General features: G+C 42.0%; 1 protein-coding gene across 4 annotated transcripts in view; it reads left to right on the forward strand.

Moving 5' to 3' along the window:
* Positions 1 to 24,116, forward strand: part of UTRN (utrophin) — a 557,788-nt gene that overhangs the window by 24,106 nt on the left and 509,566 nt on the right. The gene's annotated exons all lie outside the window — the stretch shown is intronic.

Below are 24,116 nucleotides of genomic sequence, written 5' to 3' on the forward strand. Positions count from 1 at the left end.
TCTTATTAGTCTCTTGTAGGGTTTCAGTCTTTTCTGATGGGAACTAAATTGGCGGTCTGACATGCTGACATGAGTTTGGGGACCCACACTATTGCCTGTATGTCACCTCTTTTGTCTCAGGGCCATTCAAACAAAAGACCTGATTGCCAGGATGAGGGTGAGTAGACACAAAGCTTGAAGGGCAAAATTTCTGATAATGTTTGATCCCAGTTTTGCATATAATGAATTTTTATTTGTTGATGAATCTTTCCCTTTTGTTGCTAAAAGTAGCAAATAATCAGACAAATTGCTAATTAATAATCTGGCTCAGATCTTTTTTTTTTAATTAGTGGAACTTGTGCTTCATCAAGCTCAGGTGGAGTGGGTATCACAATGCTTCATTTTTTTTAACATCAAACATTTTTTGCAAATGATGATATATTTGTCACTTGAAAATGGGCCAGCAGTCTCTCTTGTACTCTTGGAGTAAGAGTAGTGGTCCTCACATGAGAACCCTACTTCCTGATGGCCTTTCTGTTATCTTTCTTCTACCCTCTCTTTTTTTGTTTTGAGAGATCAGGTCATGTACCCTTTGCTTCTCATGCCACATGCTGACCAGACCGCACCCTCACCGCCACCCCCAGCTTAAGTCTCATATCACTGAATTGCATCACCCACTAAATGTCACTGTTGAGATATCACTCTGTCCCCCATCACTCCCTCTCATTTCTTGGTCATTTTACCTCTTGGTTCACTGTTAACTCTCTCTAAAAGTCACTCTTTTTGAAACAAAACTTGTGACTACCAAAGACGACAGGATCAGGGAGGGATAAAATAGAAGGTTGGGATTAACATATATAAACTACTCTATATAAAACAGATGACCAACAAAGACCTACTGTGTGACACAGGGAGATCAAACTAGTTAATCCTAAAGGAAATCAACTCTGAATATTCACTGGGAGGACTGTTGCTAAAGCTGGATCTCTAATACTTTGGCTACTTGATATGAAGAGCCGACTGTTTGGAAAAGACCCTGATGCTGGGAACAATTGAAAGCAAAAGGAAAAGGGGGTGCCAGAGGATGAGATGGTTAGATAGCATCACTGACTCAGTTCAGTTCAGTTCAGTCGCTCAGTCATGTCCGACTCTTTGCGACCCCATGAATCACAGCACTCCAGGCCTCCCTGTCCATCACCGACTCCCAGAGTTCACTCAGACTCAAGTCCATCGAGTCAGTGATGCCATCCAGCCATCTCATCCTCTGGCGTCCCCTTCTCCTCCTGCCCCCAATCCCTCCCAGCATCAGAGTCTTTTCCAGTGACTCAGCTCTTCGCGTGAGGTGGCCAAAGTACTGGAGTTTCAGCTTCAGCATCATTCCCTCCAAAGAAATCCCAGGGCGTATCATCACTGACTCAATAGACATGAATTTGAGCAAACTCTGGGAGATTAGTGGAGGACAGAGGAGCCTGACGTGCTGCAGTCCATGGGGTCACAAACAGCTGGACACGACTTAGTGACTGAGCAGCAACAAATGGCACAGGGAACTCTACTCAACATTTTGTAATAACCTATAAAGGAAAGAATCAGAAGAAGAAAGCAAAGTATATATCTGAATCACTGTGCTGTACACCTGAAACTAACATGATACTGTAAACCAACTATACTTTAGTAAAAAAATTTTAAAAAGATACTCTTGTTTTCGTGATTTTAATGTAAACATAGATGATTCTTTCAACACTATACTCTCAGTTTTTGAGTTTCTCTTTCTAATGATCTTGTCTTTCACTTCAGTGCTTCTATCCTGGCCAAACCGTGTCATCATTTAGGACGGCAGGTCCTCCACAGTCTGAATTTCAAGTGTCACACTTTCTGGCCACCACATCTTAGACTTCTAGCTCACTCCCTCTTGCATTGTAAGTTGAGCAGTTTCTGCTTCAGCAGAGTCTAGAATCTGCCATCCCACTGTCATTATGCTGTTGCCTATCCCTTTGCCCTTTACTGAGATTGCCAATCAAAAGCATTCCTTTCTCATGCCTTCAATTCCCTTGACGTGCTTGCTTTGTCATAACTGTCAAGCCCCATCCCTGGTTAATCTAAGTCTCTACCTATTTTCTAGCAGTCCCCATGCAGAGACCTTGGCTGGAAAAAAACACATCCTTCATTCCTTGCCTTCGTGTAATGTAAAATCATGCATGAGACCTTCACGCTACTTGGTACTCATCTTCCACTCTTCTGCATGATGATTTCATACCATCTCCTCTTTCCTGAAATATTCACCCCTTCCTTCCTATTTTGACTCTTAGCTGATGACTTTGCCTACTCTTGTCCTAAGAAAACTGAAGTCAACTGAAGAGGAATCTATAAGTTCTGACAATCCATCTACTTCTAACCAGCTCCTGCCCAAGGCCATCCCCACCATATAATGGTATCCCATCCTCTCTTGCTCAGTTCAGTTCAGTTCATTCACTCAGTCATGTCCGACTCTTTGCAACCCCATGAATCGCATCACGCCAGGCCTCCCTGTCCATCACCAACTCCCGGAGTTCACCCGAAATCATGTGCATTGAGTTGGTGATGCCATCCAGCCATCTCATCCTCTGGCGTCCCCTTCTCCTCCTGTCCCCAATCCCTCCCAGCATCAGGGTCTTTTCCAATGAGTCAACTCTTCGAATGAGGTGGCCAAAGTATTAGAGTTTCAGCCTCAGCATCAGTCCTTCCAATGAACACCCAGAAGTGATCTCCTTTAGGATGGACTGGTTGGAACTCCTTGCAGTCCAAGGGACTCTCAAGAGTCTTCTCCAACACCACAGTTCAAAAGCATCAATTCTTTGGTGCTCAGCTTTCTTCACAGTTCAACTCTCACATCCATACATGACCACTGGAAAAACCATAGCCTTGACTAGACGGACCTTTATTGGCAAAGTAATGTCTCGCTTTTCAATATGCTATCTAGGTTGGTCATAACGTTCCTTCCAAGGAGTGAGCGTCTTTTAATTTCATGGCTGCAATCACCATCTGCAGTGATTTTGGAGCCCCCCAAAAATAAATTCTGACACTATTTCCACTGTTTCCCCATCTATTTCCCATGAAGTGATGGGACCAGATGCCATGATCTTAGTTTTCTGAATGTTGAGCTTTAAGCCAACTTTTTCACTCTCCTCTTTCACTTTCATCAAGAGGCTTTTTAGTTCCTCTTCACTTTCTGCCATAAGGGTGGTATCTGCATATCTGAGGTTAGTGATATTTCTCCCGTCCAGCCCAGCGTTTCTCATGATGTACTCTGCATATAAGTTAAATAAGCAGGGTGACAGTATACAACCTTGATGTACTCCTTTTCCTATTTGGAACCAATCTGTTGTTCCATGTCCAGTTCTAACTGTTGCGTCCTGACCTGTATATAGGTTTCTCAAGAGGCAGGTCAGGTGGTCTGGAATTCCCATCTCTTTCAGAATTTTCCACAGTTTATTGTGATCCACACAGTCAAAGGCTTTGGCATAGTCAATAAAGCAGAACTAGATGTCTTTCTGGAACTCTCTTGCTTTTTCAATGATCCAGCGGATGTTGTCAATTTGATCTCTGGTTCCTCTGCCTTTTCTAAAATCGGCTTGGATGTCTGAAAGTTCATGGTTCATGTATTGCTCACTCGAGGATATTTTCAGTGTACCTTCTGCGTAATTACTATTTTCCTTTCTGGTGGATTTTTTCCATCGGCATATGAACTACTACTTTTATTCTCTAAAAATATCTTTCACTCTTGATCTTCCACCTCTCTCCACTTATCATCTTATTTCTTTGTTCCCCTGCATAAAAATACTTCCTCTGAAGTGGTTTTTATACACAGTCGCCAAGTCCTCTCCTTTCATTCTTTCCTAAACCACTTTAATGGCACGTAAGTGCATAGCTTCTACCATGCAACTGAAACTGCACTTGGCAAAGTTACTGGAGACTTCCCTGTTGCTAAATCTGCCAGTCAGTTTCCAGTCCTCATTTTGCTCGATCTCTCAGTAGTGTCAACACAGTCCATCGTTTGTTCCTCCAGGAAGCACTTCCTTCACTTGTCTTCCACAGTTTTCCCAGTGGAAAGCACCACACTCTTCCCAGTTTCCCTCTCCTTTTCCTTTGCTGATTCTTCTTCCTCCCATTGGAGGATCCACGGTATAGTCCTTGGACCTCTTCATTATTACCAGTTACTCCCTCTGTCCTTCTTCAGTCTTGTTTTAAATACCGTCTGAACACTGGACTCACATTTCTATCTCTGGCCCCAGCATCTTCCCCTGAGCTTCATACTTACATTAACAGATGCCTGCTTGTCATCTCCACTTACATGCCCAAATCTGAACTCCTCATCTCCCCCCAGGCCAAACCTGATCCCACCATTTTGCCCATCTCTCCTAAAGGCAATCTGATTTTTCCAGTTGCTCAGGTTGAAGGTTGAAAATGCTGGAGTCATCTCTGTGGTTCCTTCTTTCTCTTGTAACCACATCCAGTCCCTCAGGAAGTCCTGGTGGCTCTATTTTCCTGACCCTCTTCCTACAGATTCCTAGTCCAGTGTTAGCATCTCCACTGCCACCGGCGTGGGCGAGGCCACTGTGACGCGTGCCTGAATTTCTGCAGCCTCCCTTCCCTGCTCCGTGGTCTCCCTACTTCCGTCCTTGTCCCACTGAGGCTGGTCTGAACCAGCAGCAGAGTGAGCCTGTTAAAACAGAGGTTTAAACTTCTGTTTAAGGCATAAGCACAGGATTATGTCATTCTGCATTCACAGTTCTGCAGCTACTTCCCATTTTACTTATTGAAATAGCCAAAGACCTGGCAGTGACCCACAGGCCCTGGGTGATCTGGCTTTATCTCCCCTTGACCTCTTGCTCCTTGTACACAGCCAGTGCCCTCCCAGTTCAGGACCTTTGCCCTGGGGGCCCTGCCTTGAGTACTCTTTCCAATTCTCTGTGACTTGTGTTACTACCTTTACCCTCCTTTCTGAAGCACTTTCCACCCACTTTTTAAAGTGAAAGTGAAAGTGAAGTCACTCAGTCCTGTCCAACTCTTTGCGATGCCATGGACTGTAGCCTACCAGGCTCCTCCATCCATGGGATTTTCCAGGCAAGAGTACTGGAGTGGGGTGCCATTTTCTTCTCCAGAGGGTCTTCCCGACCCAGGGATGGAACCTGGGTCTCCCACATTGTAAGCAGACTTCACCGTCTGAGCCACCCGCTTTACCTGGCTTAGTTTTTTCCCATGACACTTCTCACCCACTAGCACGGTCTACAGTTCACTTGTGTGGTGTGCTGACATGTGTCTCTTTCCACTAGAATGTAAACTCCATGAGGGTAGGTCTTTTCCTGAGTTCAGTTGCTAGTGTCTAGAACAGTACCTGACACATGGTATGTGTTCACTGTACATGTGGCTCAGCCACTCAGTTGTGTCTGACTCTTTGCAACACTATGGACTGTAGCCCGTTAGGTTTCTCTGTCCGTGGGATTTCCCAGGCAAGAATATACTGGAGTGGTTTGCCATTTCCTACTCCAGGGGATCTTCCCGACCCAGGGATCAAACCTGCATCTCTTGCACTGCAGGCAGATTCTTTACCACTGAGCCACCAGGGAAGTCCTTGTGTTCAATAAATAAAGGTTTTCTGTTGCTTTCAATAAACGTGTAATCCCTGAGATAAATGTCAGTTTAATCTTTATTATATCTTTATTGTAGTGATCGAGTAGCTCCATGTTAGCCTATGACTGTTTCCCAATTACTGGTTGGCAGACAGCTTTATGTTTTCAGCACTCAGACATGAAATGAGAAGACTAAGGCCAGTGTAATGTACATATTTGTTAGTGTAAGATTGTCAACTGCCTTTTCTTTTCCAAGACTGTCATTTATTCTGAGACTGCATTAACTTTTTATTTGGCACAAAAATGCCCATTTAATGAAATGATCATGGTAATTTTTCTATGAGATGAATTTTGGCAGCAGGAAACTTTCTTTAGATGAAGCACTCCAGAAGGATCCAGGTATAGGGTTCCTGATGCTCATACTTTGTTAACTGTATTAACTTTCCTCCCTTCCTTCTTCTTTCCTTTCTTTCTTTTTTTTTTTTTTAGATCTTGGAAGTCTTTCTGAAAACAAGTCTTAGCTAGAGGCCCTTTTTAGGACTGTGACGATGCGTTGCTATTCTCTTTAATGCAAGCTGACAGGTAGAGGGTAGCTTTGGGGGATGGGAGTGGTGGGAAGCCCACCTCAGGCCCCTGAGAGTCCTTTATAGTTTTTGGAGCTTAAAAATCACTGCTTTAGTTGATAAATTCTCGAAAATCTGGGCACTCTATTAAAAAGGAAGATCTTACTTTAGTCTCAGAGAGGAGTAAGGGTCTAGTTTTGTTCTTCAAATAACCAGGTATGTGACCTTGAATTAACTAGTCAGTTTCTCTGCACAGTTAATTGATTTGTTTGTAGGGTAAGAATCAGCTCTAACCCAATTTGTTTGTGGGCTAGATGATCTTGCATAGATTGCTTTAGAAGCTCCAGAGAACCAATTGTTCAAATAAATGAATTGGGCTTCCCTGGTGGCTCATGCCTCCTTATGCAGGAGACCAGGGTTCGATCCTTGAGTTGGGAAGATCCCCTGGAGAAGGGGTTGGCAACTGACTCCAATATCGTTGCCTGGGAAATCCCGTGGGCGTAAGAGCCTGGCGGGCTATATAGTCCATCGGGTCACTACACGCCTTAGCGATTAAATAACATCAACAAAAATTATCTAAGCTGTGCTAGGGAAGCAGTGCGTTCTGTTACCATCTTCCTCATTGCTGGAACTTCAGTTTTGTCTGCATTGATCTTGTGACTGTCCCAAATATTCTCTATCCCTGGATTCTTATAGGCAGTATTGTTGTTGGGATTATAGAAAGGATTATATGATAGCATTTGGGCTAAGCATTTAATGTCTCAATAGGATTAGGGATGAAGTATAGCATATTATTATTTCATACAATGTTTGAAAAGCAGAATATGAAAATCCTGCAGTACTTAAAATTTTTATCAATACTCTCTTGCAGCAATACTATAGGGATTGGTTCAAAACTGTATCAGAAGATATGATTTTGAATCTAAATGTGACCACCCATTGGCTGTGTCAACTTGGACAAATTGCTCAGCTCAGTTTCCTTATCAATGAAGTGGGCATAGTAATAGTACCTTCTTCCTCATGTTGTTGCAAAAATTAATATATGTAAAAGTACTTTGGCACACAGAAGCACTCAATAAATGTTAGCTATTATTGCCATATAAGAACTTATTATACTTGTGGCTGTATTCTTTCCTGTCTTTCTAAACAAGCATGGAACAATAGCTTCAATCATATCACATGAGCAGGATTTGTGTTTTTATTTTTTAAGTATATCCAAAATTTTGCCTTTTTTTATATTCAATAAGAAAGCAGTCTAGGATAGACTGAGCATCTTCAGGTCATGCTATAGACCTTTTCATGCTATGCTTAATTCTTATTTGGAGCTTTTTATTTTTTCTTGTATGTTTAGCTATATATTTGATACATTTTTCTGGTAGGATTTTTGAGGAAAAACAGAAGCTCTGCATGCATACAAAAATCCCTCCTCCCTTTCTGCATTTTATTTTTCTTACTAAGGCTTGGTGCTGTCGTCTTTTGTCTGGGGTCACTATAGTTGACATATTGAATGCATTAGTGTATCCCCAAGTATCAAATTTATAACCGGTTTATTTAGATCATTTGCAAATGTTTACTTAGAAAGAGCCTAGACCAAAGAAACCCCAAAGCAGTGGCTCAAATGAGCAAAGTTGTCTTCCCTCTCATCTTACAGTTCAGAGTTGCTGGGTGCCTTGGTGGCTCTGCCCCATACGGTCTCTTAGCCATCCTGGTTCCTTCTTTCTTATAAATTCCATCATTCTGCAGTGTTGTCTCATCTTGTTTGCGGCTGCCCCTCAACACTACGTCCAAGTTCTACTCCAAGGAAAGGGGAGAGAGGAGTAAAAAATAAGCAATGGCCTTTTTTGAAAGATATGACCCAGAGACTGCATCCAGGTTTCCTTTTGTTGTCCAGTTGGCTGCAGCTTGGTCACATGGTCTCATCCAGGGGTGAGGGAGGTTGGAAAGTGTGATTTGTGGTGGGTGGCCATGTGCTAAGGCCTAAAATTGCAGGAGAACAGAAGAGAGCTGGGTGTCTGATAGCAAAAAGAAGAAGGGAAGAATGGATAATGCCATGTATACTTTTATAACAATGCCAAGTATACTGTTATAACAGCTTGGTGGGCTAGGTTTAAATTTAGAGTTCTCTACCTCCTAAGTAGAGGAGCTTTGTGTCAGAACCTGGCAGCCGGGAGAACTAGCCTTTTCCCTGGTTTTCCCATGTCTGCTCCATTCTGCACTGGGAAGGGCCACATGCACAGTCTGGTGGTCACCTGGGCGAACCTCCACGGTCTCTCTTCGTATCTCACTTGCAAGCGATGAATAGTGTGGCTCACCCTTGGAACGTGAGCTCAGGGCTTGTTTGGGCAGAAGAGGTCACGTGGACTCTGGGTGCATGTGTCTCTTTGGCTCTGTATTTTCTCCATCCCATGGGGAGGGATGAGGCTGGTAGAAGACAGAATAGAGCCCCTCAAAAGGGCAGTGTTGAAGGCAGCACCCCTCTAGGTCAGAGCTTGTATTATAAAGGGAAACATTAACTTGATTTAGTTCTTAAACTTTTCTGTTTTCCCTGTCTATGCTACATTTTACTCATATTTATCATTTATAGTATACTTGTTATATATTTAATCTACTAGGAGTGGAGTATGTTTGGAATGAATGGAGTGTCATTGTAATGGATGGTGAGGTGGGGAAGGACACCAGTGGAAGAGGCTGGAGAATATTCACTTATTTAGCTTAATGTTGTCAACAGCTTAAAAAAAGTCCCTTTGAGTGGCCCTTGTGATTCAATGGCAGTTTGCCCAGACTTGAGGGAGCCAGTGCTAGGAATGAAAACTAGATTCACTTTGAAAATTTAGAAAGAAAAGTGACTAAGCAAGTTATAATAAGAATGTGCTTGATGGTGTGTGTCCTCTAACAGCAAATGAGGTACCGCAGCGGGCTTGGGTTCCTCGTCCACTCTCTGCTCTGCCTTCAACTTTCCCTCCTCTGACCCTGTGCCTGGCCCGCTTAGATCCCAACCTGTCCCAGGGCTCAGCCTCAGCTGCTCTGACAGCCTGACCACTCCCTGATGGGAAATAAAGTCGAAATCCAACCTGTGAGACTTCTCTTGGATTGATTCAGCAAAATACCCCCTCCTTCAGTTGAGAGATGAGTTATGATATACCCTCAATCGCATATCCAAAACCGTTGGGACCAGATGTATGGTTTGTTTTGTTTGGTTTCAGAGTTTATGGTACATATGCTCTATATCAGGGATCCCCAACCTCCAGGCCACGGACCGGTACCTCCGGTCAGATCAGGGCAGCATCAGATTAGAAATAAAGTGCAGAATAAATGCAACGTGCTTGATTCATTCTGAAACCCTCCCCCTCCTTCCCAGTCTGTGGAAAAGTTGTCTTCTATGAAACCCATCCCTGGTGCCAAAAAGTTTGAGGACCGCTGCCGAATATGATGAACTGTCTCGGGGGGAGTTCGAGACAGCATCCCATAATTAAATAGATGAATATTTCTGCATTAAAATGTATGAATTTCACACAAATAGAAGACAAACAAGGTTATAAATAGCCTCACGTCAGTTCAGGTCATGTTTTGCTGCCAAGTGGGCTATGAGAAAACCTTTGGTTTTCAGAGCTTTTTGGATGCTGGCATCATATATTAGGAATTGTGTGCCTGTGATGGTCACTGTTTTGCTCAGTGACCAGACAGTCCTGTGTATTGAGTTTTGTAGTGCTCACAGCAGATCTGGGAGGAAGAAGATATTTTATTGTCTTTTGTTCTCTTTTTTCCCCCTTTCTCTTTCTCTTCCTCTCCCACCTCTCTCTGTCTCCATCTCTTTTCTTTCTTTCTTTTTTATAGATAGGGAAACAGATTTTGTGAGTCTGAGTGACTTGGTTGAGATCAAGAGGGGCCCAGCACCCCTGGCCGAGGCACTCAACTGTGCTGTAAAAAGTTTCTGATTTGCTTGTTTGAAACTCTAAACTAGCCGACAGAATCCTATGTCACATTGAATGGTACAGAAAGACATGAGAGCATTAACAGTGCCATTGGAGGTAATCATCCTTTATAACATCGTTTCTTGATAAACGCCTCTCGGTTCACCTGCAGAGCGGGAGCAGGGTCCAGGACTGGGCTTGTCTGTAGTGATCGTCCTTCCAGCAGCTCCTTCTCCAGGCCTGGTAGAGGCAGTGGGTCAGCGCCCTCTTCCAGGGCTGGTGGGAGTGTGGGTGGGATGTAGGTAAAATGCAGGGCAGAGAGGGGAAGGTTCGGGTGTTTGGTGTGATAGGAGAGGTCAGGGAAGGGGAGATTGACTGAGGTTCTGACACTGTGTGGTTAGGGCCAGCTCCAGGCACCGGTTACTGTTTCAGAGCGGTTGCCATGGGCGCTGCTGAAAGAGGGATCAGAGACCTGACGAGTCCAGTGGATCTGTTAGGGCTGCTGCTTGGCAATGTTTTGTTTTTATGAATATTAGGCCAGAGCATCCTTTCTAGGTGGGCATCGGACAAACACGACCTCCTCTGGAGAGATGCAATCGATGGCTGGACTTAGTGGACTGTGCCTTTGTGCCAAGAAATGGTGTTCCTTCTCTTTGGAGTCGTTGTTCTGGCTGGTTTCGGCCCCTCTGCCCTCTCACCTGGTGCCTTCACACTGTTTACAGAGTTCACTTCGAATTTGGCAGCTTGGCATTAGTAGAGATCTGCCTGAAAAGAACTGTATCCTTGTTAGAATCCTAGGGATTGTTTTATGATGAACTGGGGAGTAGGTGGGGCTTCCCTTGTAGCTCAGACGGTAAAGAATCTGCCTGCAATCCTGGAGACCCAGGTTTGGTCCCTGGGTTGGGAAGAGAGGAAATGACAACCCACTCCAGTATTCTTGCCTGGAGAATTCCATGGACAGAGCAGCCTGGTGGGCTACAGTCCATGAAGTTGCAAAGAGTCAGGCACGACTGAGTGACTAACACACACGCAGGGAGTAGATGTGACTACCAGGTGACAGATGAGAGTGCCGTGGCCCTGGGGGCTGTTTAAGCCCATCTCAAGAGTCTGTGATTCCTGGCTCCCTGGTATCCTGGTCAGGGCTATTTTCTGCCCACTCCCTGCTCTTAGGTGGAAGATGCAGCTTTGGAATTTCAGTATCTGTTTCCCCCAACGTTTCACTCTCTGCTGCCTCTTGGACTGCAAGGAGATCAAACCAGACAATCCTAAAGGAAATCAGCCCTGAATGTTCATTGGAAGGACTGATGCTGAGGCTAAAGCTCCAATACTTTGGCCACCTGATGTGAATGAAGAGCTGACTCATTGGAAAAGACCCTGATGCTGGGAAAGATTGAAGGCAGGAGGAGAAGAGAATGACAGAGGATGAAATGGTTGGATGGCATCACCAACTCAATGGACATGAGTTTGAGCAAACTTCAAGAGATGGTGAAGGACACCTGATGTGCTGCAGTCCATGGGGTCGCAAAGAGTCGGACACGACTGAGCGACTGAACAGCAACAACTCTTTCATTATTGTATTTAAAAATGGATAAACTGATATTATTATTGAAGATATTATTTCTCTAGTATTTGGCGAAATTGTCACTTGTTGGCTCTGACTGATCTCACAGCTCTCACTCCTGAGTTTGGGGTATAGTGGGCTCATTGGTGTGCCACTGAGTGGGGAAATGCAGTCATGTTAAAGGAAAATATTGGAAATCAGAAGGTCTGGGTAAATATGTTAGTATATCAACCCCTTAGTTACAATGTCTTCATTTATATGACCCTTATTTAAAATTCAACGTAGTTTGTTAAACTTTTACTTCATGTAATAGATGGGTTCAGGAGTCTTAGCCAAAGTCAATTTTTTTAATGGGAAGTATCTGGATATACATTAACCTTTTAGAATTGTAACTGGTTAGTTATATCATAAAAGCTAGCAATGTGTGAATGAGTTGATTGCTTGCTAAACAGAAGAACATGAGGAAAATTAGTTTTAGGTTGAGAAAGTATTTCCTAAAAGAGAAGGAGGTAGAGAGGTCAGCTTATGTACTGGGACCTTTCACATGCATTATTTCATTTACTCCCTAAACTAATTCTGTGGGAAAGATATAGTCATTTCTGTTTTATAAATCAGGATACATTTGAGTTATTAGTTGGATCTTACAGTAAGTTTCTGTAACATTTAAAAGATGCATGTGTGTTTGTCGCTCAGTTCAGTTCAGTCACTCAGTTGTGTCCGACTCTCTGCGACCCCATGAATCGCAGCACCCCAGGCCTCCCTGTCCATCACCAACTCCCAGAGTTCACTGAGACTCACGTCCATCGAGCCAGTGATGCCATCCAGCCATCTCATCCTCTGTTGTCCCCTTCTCCTCCTGCCCCCAATCCCTAATGAATCAACTCTTAGCATGAGGTGGCCAAAGTACTGGAGCTTCAGCTTTAGCGTCATTCCCTCCAAAGAACACCCAGGGCTGATCTCCTTCAGAATGGACTGATTGGATCTCCTTGCACTCCAAGGGACTCTCAGGAGTCTTCTCCAACACCACAGTTCAAAAGCATCAATTCTTCGGCACTCAGCTTTCTTCACAGTCCAACTCTCACATCCATACATGACCCCTGGAAAAACCATAGCCTTGACTAGACGGACCTTTGTTGGCAAAGTAATGTCTCTGCTTTTCAATATGCTATCTAGGTTGGTCATAACTTTCCTTCCAAGGAGTAAGTGTCTTTTAATTTCATGGCTGCAGTCACCATCTGCAGTGATTTTGGAGCCCCCAAAAATAAAGTCTGACACTATTTCCACTGTTTCCCCATCTATTTCCCATGAAGTCGTATCCAACTCTTTGTGACCCCATGGACTGTAGCCTTCCTGGCTTCTCTGTCCTTGCAATTCTCCAGGCAAGAATACTGGAGTGGGTTGCCTTTCCCTTCTCCAGGGGATCTTCCTGACCCAGGGATAGAACCTGGGTCTCCCACCTTACAGACAGAATCTTTACTGCCTGAGCCACCAAAGAAGCCCTTATCCCCCATCTTATTGCAGATTACTACAGAAAGTCACATAAGAAGTAGAATTTGGGGGGAAAAAATCAACGAAAGTGCAGAGAGAAGAAGAAATGAGCCAGTTAATAAGATAAGTCCAAGAGGAGTTGGTGCACAGACATTCTATTTGTTTTGCATAAAATGCCCTGTGCTATTATTAAACTTTGAATGCAGGTTTGTTTCAGAATGTCTGTTAGGCAATGCAAAGAGGAAAATGGTTAGTTAGAAGACTGGCATTATACATAAATTTTCAAAAAGACATTTACTAATGTGAAACAGTTGTTTTCATGGCCCTGAGCCCTCCAAACCTTTTCCCAGGTACCTTGTAATGGGACAGTGAATGATGTGGAGAAAGCTGCATCCCCAGCTCTACATGATATCTGGACTAAATAGACTGACTCTGACTTGTGGCATCTTTTATTGTAAACCTGGTACAGATTTATAAAATCATTTAAAATAATAGATATGGGAAGAAGTTCTCCGGTGTTTTGCCTCAAATCAGCAACACATTTAAAAGATCCTGTTACCTTGGTCAGTTATCAAATTGTTGTAATACGAGGATAACATCAACTCTTACCTTTCTTTTCAGAAATGGTTTTTTAAAAAAATGTGGTCCTCAGACTTCCCTGTCAAGAAACCCTTTGATATTTGATCGTGTGGTGTGGACCTTTTCCCACAGTTGTGTGTACATTTCTTGTCTCACAGTCAGTAATTCTTAAGCATAAGCTTTCTTTCTGGGTTTTGGTCTTTCTTCCTTTCCTTTCCTGGAAACAGCTTCCAGATGGGAATTAATTTTTTTTTTTTTTAAACAAACCTCAAATCCTTGTGTTTTACCATCTTTTGACCTATTACCTGTTTTTTCTGAGTCTCATTTTTGGCTTAGGCATTTTGCTGTTAGGATTTTATTGCTCTGTAATACATCCTGAAGACACTTGGCAACTCTTATAAGGCCACACAACAGCTCTGCTAATGATGCCGTGCTCTGGACTTCTTCGCCACTCCCAGTTCTTAGAGGAATTATCTTCCTTCAGGATATTCCTTCTTTCTCACACCTGTAGGTTTCTTTAGAAGATACAAGAAATACATGGTTAGCAAGTTTAATTCCTGTATCATCTGTATTGAAAAAAATAGTAAAAAGACAGACTTGCTTGGTATCTTTTTGAAATTAAGTGAATTTGTGCAATATTTAATTAGACTCCCCCCCCCCCCCCATTGTTCTTTTGTAATTTTCTAGATGAAGCCACATGTCTTTATCTTTCACTCATATGATGTCATGTCCCAAGGTGTTCCTGTCCGTAAGGTCTTTTCCTTGGGAGTGCTTGTTCTGAGTGTACCACAGCTTTTGCACTTAACATGTTCCCTTTGCCGGAGACCTTGACACTTAAGGATTTCTTGATAAAATGCTTTCAGTTGTTTGTTTTATGAGACATTCACTTGGTCCTAGAGATTTAGATGATTGTTCCTTAAGAGTAACTTGGGTCACTCATATCCTGCTTCTTGTTTTCATGTCATCATTTCTATAAATAAGGGAGCCTGGTGTGTTTTCCTGTAGGATTTTATATATCATGAGATTTATTTGAGGCATTGTATCTGTCTTCGATTTTTGGTCCCAAGTTATTTAAAGAAACTTCCCTGATGCCTCAGATGGTAAAGAAACTGCCTGCAGTGCAGAAGACTTGTGTTCGATCCCTGGGTCTGGAAGATCCCCTCGAGAAGGAAATGGCAACCCACTTCAGTATTCTTGCCTGGAGGGAGCCTGGCAGGCTACATATTTCATGCTGTCACAGAGTCGGACTCGACTGAGCGACTAACACTTCCACTTTATTTAAAGAAAAATTAAAAAATGTTAAATCTGGGGATTAAGTAGAAGGAAAAGAATGATTCTACTAAATTTTTGTGAATCTGGAGAGTTGCTGTGAGGATTAAATGAGTTAAGAGTGGTGAATTCTGTTGGAGGCTCTTGCTTTGCTGCTGTTATTATTATTGTTATTTTCTGCCTTTATTCCCACCCTCCCTTCCCCTCTGCATCCTTGCTCTTGACTTTTGGTAGGCTGTGGAGTGAGACAGGGGGCGCCTCTGTTGATCCAGGTTTCCCAGGTCTGGCCAAATGGACTCTGACCCATGTTTCCGGCCACTATGTTGGTTGCCACATGCCTGATGTTCACACAGTGGGACGTTCTGGTTGAGTTTTGCAATGTAGGGAACAAGGGGAGAGCAAGAGAGTGAGGAAGTGTATTAAGTAAGGTGAGAGGGTGCATCCTGGAGCAAAGGACAGTTTCTCATAGGTAGGATTACTGAGACAAGAACATTAATCAAAACAAATTAGTGTAAAAACATTCATCAAAACAGTGTAATCTCTTTGTTTTTCAGCCCTTCCTTTCAGTCTGGGTGTGAAACATTAGCATTCAGGTTGATGCTGGACTCACGTAAGCCTCATTTAATACTGGGAACATTCATTAGAGTCAGCTTTTTAGAATCTGTTAAGTACTTTCTCAACTCCAAGGTAGATGGTACTCTGGCTTTATTTACCGTATTCTCTTATGGCCTTTTTCTGCTGATGGGGATGAGTAGGAGAAAGTGTTGGTTGAAGGCACTCACATGAGCTTGCTGTGTATGAACAGTCTCATGGGCACAGATGTATGGAATCAGCTGATAATTTTAAATAATCTCTACCTCATCATATTAAATACATTTGCACACGTTTAGTGGTTGTTGTTGTGAAGTTGCTCAGTCGTGTCCGACTCTTTGAAACCCCACGGACTGTAGCCTGCCAGGCTCCTCCATCCATTTGGAGGAGGAAAATCCTCTGGATTTTCCAGACAAGAATACTGGAGTGGGTTGCCGTTTCCTTCTCCAGAGGATCTTCCCGACCCAGGGATCGAACCTGGGTCTTCCACTCTGTAGGCAGACGCTTTTCTGAAATGCCGTGTAAAAACATTTGTTGTATAAGAAGCATTGCAGTAACAAGGAGAGTAGCTTAATGGTTTTTGCATGCTTCCTCTGCCAGCCACTGTTCAACTGTTTTAATATTACTTATTGACTCAAACATCCATGTATGTATATATACACATGGACACACACACATATGCATTTATTTATTTCTCACAACAACTGTATGAAAGTGGTGCTTTCGTTATTTGCATTTTACAGTGACAAAATCAAGGAACAGGGTGGTTAAGTAACTTACCCAATGTAGCACAGGTTGTGTGTGGCTCAACTGGAATTTAAATCCAAGCAGCTGTGCCGCAGTCCATACCATTACCCTGTAGTACTTCTCGGTGCTTAGTATTTAACTCCAGGCAAATAATAATCATGATAAGTCCATCCAGAGTTTTTTTATTACAAGAAAATCTAAAAACGATGTATGGTTGACCCTTGGACATTGCTAGTTTGAACTGTTCGAGCAGGGCCACTTATATACATGGCTATTTTCAATAGTAAATACTACAGTGCTACCTGACTGCGAGGTTGATTGAATCCCTACCTAAGGAGGAGCCATGGACATGGCAGGGCAGCTATACAATTATACTTGGATCAACTCTTGCCTTGCTCAGCGGTCAACTGTAATTTAAAAAATGGAACCTGGTTCTGTGGCATGGAACAAAATGGGCCTTTGTCTGGGATTTGGCTATCTCTGTTTAAGTAGAGAGTTTAATTGTCTAGATGTTTCTGTGACCAACATCTTTGTGACTTCCTGAGCTGTGTCCTGCGTTAGTGAGCACCCAGCAAGTGTGTCCATGGAATTTACTGTCTCTCGTCTGGAAACCTGTATCAACCGATCCCCGGAAGTCTGTGAGTGGCCTTTCTCAGTGCCCTGCAGATAACTTTGTGGGCCAGGAATTTATTTCAGCCACCAGAAACGTTGTTGTGACTTGTCATGTAGGGCTTCTATCTTTCCTTATTAGGTATCGGAAGTTAACGAAACTCAGAAATGTTTCCCACACAGAGACCCGTTAGGTGAGACTGATATTTCAGTACGCTGAGTGTTGGAGAAAAAGAAAAAGGATTTCGTGGACCATTTTATGTCACTGCCTAGAGTGATGCTTGACATTTAGGGACTGGATACTTGTATAATGGATTAATACGTAGAATACGTATTAATGTAGGGAGTGTTTGATTTTGATTTTTTAGAAGGTGAATTCTGTTTAGATGTAGAGAGTGGCTTGCCTAGGAACTATTTTGGCTTGCCTAGGAACTCAAGGAATAATTTCCACATTTATGTAGCAAAGACACAAAGAAGGTAATTCTTAGTAATTCTTAAATTTGATGAGATTGGATCAATTATACTTACTTCAGTAGGCCATTAAATTGTCATGACCGCCAGGCAAATTTAAGATTAAATACTATAAATAGTATTTGTAAATATTTTAGTATCTTCATCTTTATGCCTCAAGAGTAATTATTATAATTGATATAACTATTATTGTTTGAATGAGAGCAAAATGATCCTCCCACTCTAATGATATGATAGAAAAGAGCAAAGAAATATATTTTTGAGATCCTCTGTTTTGAATGTTAGAGTTATTAAATATTCCTGGGTCAGAATCCGTGGAGCACAATATTAATACATATTTTGCTTTCAAGTTTGAAGTCACTTAATAGTAATTACCTTAATTTTTAACTTCATCTATCTTAGAAACACATAAAGGGTTTAAAGGGAATAAAGGAAAGAACCTATTATTACATTTCTTGTTTTCTGTCATCACTTAGTAACTTTTTGTGATACATTAAAGATACATCACAATGTTGGTAAAATATTTTCTGTGAGCTTCCATGACTTTCAGAGGCTTAATCAGATTGGCTTGTAAATGAAGTGTTTTGGGCAAAGGTTTGCAATGTTATGAATATGCTGAAAACCTTTACTTTCTTAGCCTGAGAAGTTTCTTCTTTCTTTTTGTTGGATTTTATAGGGGAATATTGACATCTAGATGTGAAATTCTTTCTAGTCCAAAAGTAAGGTATTGAGAAATTATGGGAAATGCTTTCTGTGTTTTAAAGCTTACAGTCAGTTCTTTGAGACAGTTAGCATCTGGGTTATAGGAACATCTTACATTGGGTGTTTTTTCTTTCAGTATCCTTGATACGGTTATAGAATTTTTTCTTTAGTAAATATGGGCTTTGAATTTCTGTGTTTATTTTAGCATACATTTTTCAGAGATAAAATTCATTTGAATTTATTTAATTTTTGTTAAGGCAATTTAGTATTTTCAGTACATACCAGTCAACCTGCATTGAGGTCCCCAAATAGCAGTTATAATTTGGCTGTATTGAATTACTAAGTGTAAATTTTCATATTTGAAGATAAAAGAAAGAGATGTAATGTTATACTGTAACCGTTTGTTGTTGTTCAGTTGCTAAGTCATGTCTGACTCTTTGTGACCCCGTGGACTGTAGCACACCAGGCTTTCCTGTCCTTCACCATCTCCCAGAGTTTGCTCAGACTCGTGTCCATTGAGTTGGTAGTGCCATCCAACCATCTCATCCTCTGTCATCCCCTTCTCCTCCTATAACTGTTAAATCTCGTTATGTATGCAGTCACTGTGTTGTACTGTAAGTATTGAATTCCACTTCTAAACTGGGCCCAGTCATGGAGAGAATGAGTAAAGCACAGTTAAGTCTGATGTGACAGGTATTACTATGCAAAGTCCGGTTTGACTCTAAAATATTCGGCAGGATCGTCTTTTAGAATTTGAGACTGCAAGAACCAGGTCTTACTTGCCTCCTACTGCCACGAGCAACCCATGCCTAGCTCTGGGGAAGCAGCCTTCCTGAAGATAAACTGAAGAAAGCAGAACGTGTGGTTAAAAGTGAAAGAGTCTGTATGTGCCTATTTTTGCTGTTGCTGTCATAGCACTGGAGTTAGAGCAAAATCCCCAAAAGGAATAAACTTACGTGGCCAAAGGAAAGTGGAGACAAGGTAGCTGTGTGTGGTTGAGGAAAATGATGGTAGACTGGTGGGGACTGCCCAGCGGCCCAGGGCAGGGTGTTGGCAGGCAGAGGTGGCCTGATGCACCTTCCAGACTTGGCAGGCACCTGGCTTAGAGTCACCAGTACTGTCTGAGGTAGGGTCAGGGGAAGTGGAGGGAGTTTGGGGCTAAAAACGGTGAACAGTATACTTTGTCTCTCGGGTCTTTCCCCCTTCATCCCCTCCCGCACAGGAGAACAGAGATTTATACATTTCACGGAGGATGGTGAGGTTCTGGTTTGACATCAGGAACATGAAGGGACATCAGAATTCTTGAAGCTATCCCAGCCCAAATCAGAGAATGCTTTTTTTGGGAGTATAGTATGAAAGTGTAAAAGTGTTAATCACTCAGTTGTCTCCAGCTCTTTGCGACCCCATGGACTGTAGCCTGCCAGGCTCCTCTGTCCATGGAATTCCCCAGGCAAGAATACTGGAGTGGTTGCCATTCTCTTCTCCTGGGGATCTTCCCCATCCAGGGATTGAACCTGGGTCTCCTGCATTGCAGACAGATTCTTTACCATTTGAGCCACTAAGGAAGCCCTTGGAGTACAGTGAAGTCACAGCATGGAATTGGATGACCTACTTTGAGCCCAGGATTTGGCAGGTGACACCCAAGCTCATAGAACTTGGGCGGTTGACTGCCTTGTTTTGAAATGTGAGAGGATGCCAGAAGTCAGATGTTGGAGGGGAGCCTCTGTCATTACAGCCACATCCGAACAACAGGAAAAAGGAATTTAGGGGAAACAGAGAAAAAGATACCTGATATTATATATATCAGAGATTTGGGAAAATAATTGCATCTTTGAAACAAGAAAATGCTATAAAAATCAGATTCAGAGAATAAGAGATCTTGGAAATTGAAAGTATGACATTAGAAATTGGGAGAGTGAATGTAAGTTATATGGAAACTCTGTAAATCATGTCTGACAGTCAGAAAATAGTAGTGTAAGCATAGTATTTTTTTTTAAATGAATGTTTTATTTAATTTTTAATCTGGATCAGACCTCTTCAACATTATTTTTTTATTTAATATTGATTTATTCATTTGGGTGCATCGGGTCTTATTTGCGGCATGCGGGATCTTTTTGGTTGTGGCGTGTGGGATCTAGTTCCCTGATCAGGGATTGAACCTGGGCCCCCTGATTGGGAGTCTGGAGTCTTAGCGGTTGGACCACCAGGGAAGTCCCAAGCACAGTATTTAGAAATGGGTAAATGAATGTTAGAATAAATAGATAACAGATGAAAGGGGGCAGCCTCATGGAAGTAAAACTGAAGCAGGACTACTGCATTTTGTTGCAGTCCTATTTGATTTAAAAAACTATGTGCACGTATTACCTTGGTAAAAATGGAGAAGCATGTAATGAGAGATTTACTTCAGAAATCATTTTGTTGAAAAAAATTATGACAGGATAGGAAATGCGGCACAATATTACTTTTTGGCAATTCCGGAAGTAGTACGGTCCCCTAAATTTTTTTAGTCGCTATCTTTTTCCAGCACCCAACTTCTTGCCAAGTTAGGTATGGCTATCCTACCATTTTCTATACCTTCTGCCAGGCTTGGCAAGCTTTGTGGCTTTTGAAATCCTTTATTGTGCGTGTGAACTGCAAAGATGCAGATTATTTTGAGACAGGCTTCTCCTCACGTTACCACCACGAACTTTCCATATTGCCAGTGACGGTGGGAAGATTTTCTGTTAGACATTTCACAAGTTGCGGTTGTAATGGAATACAAATGTGAGGAATGGAACATTTTAAATGAACAGTGAGAGCCTGCAGACCTTCCAGCCGAAGTGGACTCTTTCCAGCATTTCCGGACTTAGAAACCATTTTTTAGAGTTAAACGGCTTCCTTCAGCGCTTCATTTGATAACTGTGAATGGCTGTTGTGAAAACATGGACCTCCACAGAACGTCAGAGCTGGAAGATGCTTTGAGGGGCCGTCTAGTCCACATCCGTTGCCTGATGATTGTTGAAATTCATTCAAGGACCCGGGAAATGACTTTCCCTGGGTTACACAGTGGCCCCAGACGCAATATTCTTTCTGCTTCTCTGGGTTGCCTGGACTGCAGGAAAATGTCTTGCTCACTTTCCTTCAAATCTCATTCTGTTCTTGATGGTTGTCTATGGATTTGTATCTGAGAAGAGACAGCTTTCCAGGAAATATTTGTATGTTTAAGGGTGGGGTCTGTGGACTTCTTGAAGGATTCTAAGTTTATATTTACTGTGCTGTGTGTTTTAATCACTCAGTTGTGTCCGACTCCTTGCGACCCCATGGACTGTAGCCCGCCAGGCTCCTTTGTCCATGGGAGTTTCCAGACAAGAATACTGGAGTGGGTTGCCATTCCCTTTCCAGGGGATCTTCCTGACCCAGGGATTGAACCTAGGTCTCCTGCATTGCAGGCTGATTCTTTTACTGTCTGAGCCACCAGGGAAGCCCAGGGGTTTTGTTAATTTCCTGAAAGAAATGCGACATACACCTGTGGATTAAAACAGGCAGATCTTGGGCTTGAAGTCTTCAGTTTTAGCACAAACAGAGATAGGGTGAGAGAGAGGGGAAACAAAAGGAGGGGGAAGAGAGTAGAGGTGTGAACACCAGTTCTTTCTTGTTATTTTCTTTTTGGTTTATGTGAAAGAAAAGCTGTGGTATTAAGTCGAGAGCAGTTTTTACAATGTGGCAGAGACCTGCTTGCTGCCATCAAGGTTTGTGCAAAATTGGGTGTTTGTACCTTCTCTGAACTTTTTCCCTCTGATCCAGCCCCTAAATGTTGTTCACTGGCCTTCTAACTCCATCTAGGCTTGGCATCTCCTGGGGCTCCTTTTTTATTGGAGTGTTGTGGGTATTAATGGTTGGCTGATTAAAGGAACTCACAGCAAGGGTGTTAATGATTACTCTTTACTTCTCCTGGAGGGTATGTGTCTATTCTCACAGAGCTGTTCCAGAAGCAAGATGGGGTGAACCTCAGTTGTTGCTATGGAAGCTCCTGATAGCAATTAGAATGTGGTATGTTTTGTAATCCTGAAACATGTAAGTGAAAGTCGCTCAGTTGTGTCTGACTCTTTGTGATCCCATGGGCCTATTGCAGGCAGATTCTTTACCAGCTGAGCCACAAAGGGAAGCCCAAGAATACTGGAGAAGGTAGCCTATCCCTTCTCCAGTGGATCTTCCTGACCCAGGAATCGAACCAGGGTCTCCTGGATTGCAGATGGATTCTTTACCAACTGAGCTATCAGGGAAGCCTTTGTAATCTTACCTGCCTAGTATCTGTGCTTTGCAAACCCCAGGGGCTTAGTGACCCAAAAATGAGTCTTTCTGGAAAAAATCTGGAGAAGTTTCATCATTATCAAGAATATGTTTAAAAAAAGGTGCTAACATCACTAATTATCAGGGAAATGCAAATCAGAACCAGAATGAGATATCATCTCACACCTGTTGGAATGACTGTTGTCAAAAATAACAAATAGTAAGTGTTGGCAATAATGTGGGGCAAAGGGAACCCTTCTGCACTGTTGGTGGGAATGCAAATTGGTACAGCCACTATGGAAAACAGTATAGAAGGTCCTCAAAAAATTAAAAATAGACCTACAATGTGATCTAGCAATTCCACTTCTGGGTATACATCCAAAGGAAATGAAATCTCTATCTCCAAGAGGTATCTGCACTCCCATGTTCTTTGTATTATTTTTGATAATAGCCAAGACACAGAAACAATTAAATGTCTACTGACACACAAAGAAGATGTAAATACACACACACACACACACACACACACAAAATCCTGCCCCTTGTCACAACATGGGTAAACCTTGAAGGCATTATTCTAAGTGAAATAAGTCATACAAAGGGGGACGAGTGTTGCATGATTGGGGAGGGATAGATGGGTAAAGTTGTTTAAAAGCTACAAAAATAAATTCTAGTGATTTAATGTACAGTGGAGTGACTACAGTTAGCAATACTATATTGTATATTTGAAAGTTAGTAAGAGAGTAAATCTTAAAATTCTCATCACAAGAAAAAGAATTGTAATTATGTGTGGTGATGGATGTTAACTGATTTTCTTATTGTGGTAATCACTTTGTAGTACATACATATATCCATTATTTGTGCTGTGCACTTAAAACTAATATTATATGTCAGCTATATATCACAAAAATAGTATGTTGACGATATCAGTTGACTTGTACAGTAACTACTAAAACCTGTGAATGTGCTTTGAGAATTCCTTCTTTAAAAACTGTGTGTGTGCTTTGTCACTTCAGTCCTGTCTGACTTTTTGTGACTCCATGGACTATAATTCTCCAGGTTCCTCTGTCCATGGGATTCTCCAGGCAAAAATATTGGAGTGGGTTGCCATTTCTTCCTCCAGGGGATCTTCCAGAGTGAGGGATCGAACCCGTGTCTCTTACGTCTCCTGCATTGACAGGCAGGTTCTTTACCACTAGTGCCACCTGTTTAAAAGTTATTTTATACTAAAACTATTGAAATACTTATTTTTATTTATCATAAAAAATAACTTCTTGGTTTAATAATTCTGCTAATTTTAAATTGTCTTTCTTTTGGAAATGTTTTATTCATTTCCCCAGTGAGTAAATATATGTTCAACCCATTGAAAACCGAATATAAGTGTTTCCTGGGAATTCCCCAGTAGTCCAGTGGTTAAGACTCCATGCTTTCACTACCTAGGGTGAGGTTCAGTCTCTACTTGAGTAATTATCTTGCAGGCTGTGTGGTGTGGCCAAAACCAAAACCGAACAAAAAAAAGAAGTGTTTCTCAGTACATCAAATGATTAAATCTTTTGATAATGATAGAGATTAGGATTTTTATTGTTTATCATCACATCCTTTCCTGTTTTACCTCTGGACTCCTTTGGCAGTTAGGTGAATCAAGGCAGATGTTTTTAAATGCATATAGAATAAAATATTTGGCATTACAAAGAAAAACAATTCATATTGAAATTCAGTTACAAAATGCTGAACAAACCTGTGATAGAGTAATTTTTTTATATTAATGCAT

Source organism: Bos indicus, chromosome 9, assembly GCF_029378745.1.
Source record: "Bos indicus isolate NIAB-ARS_2022 breed Sahiwal x Tharparkar chromosome 9, NIAB-ARS_B.indTharparkar_mat_pri_1.0, whole genome shotgun sequence".
In the NCBI taxonomy this organism is placed as follows: domain Eukaryota; kingdom Metazoa; phylum Chordata; class Mammalia; order Artiodactyla; family Bovidae; genus Bos; species Bos indicus.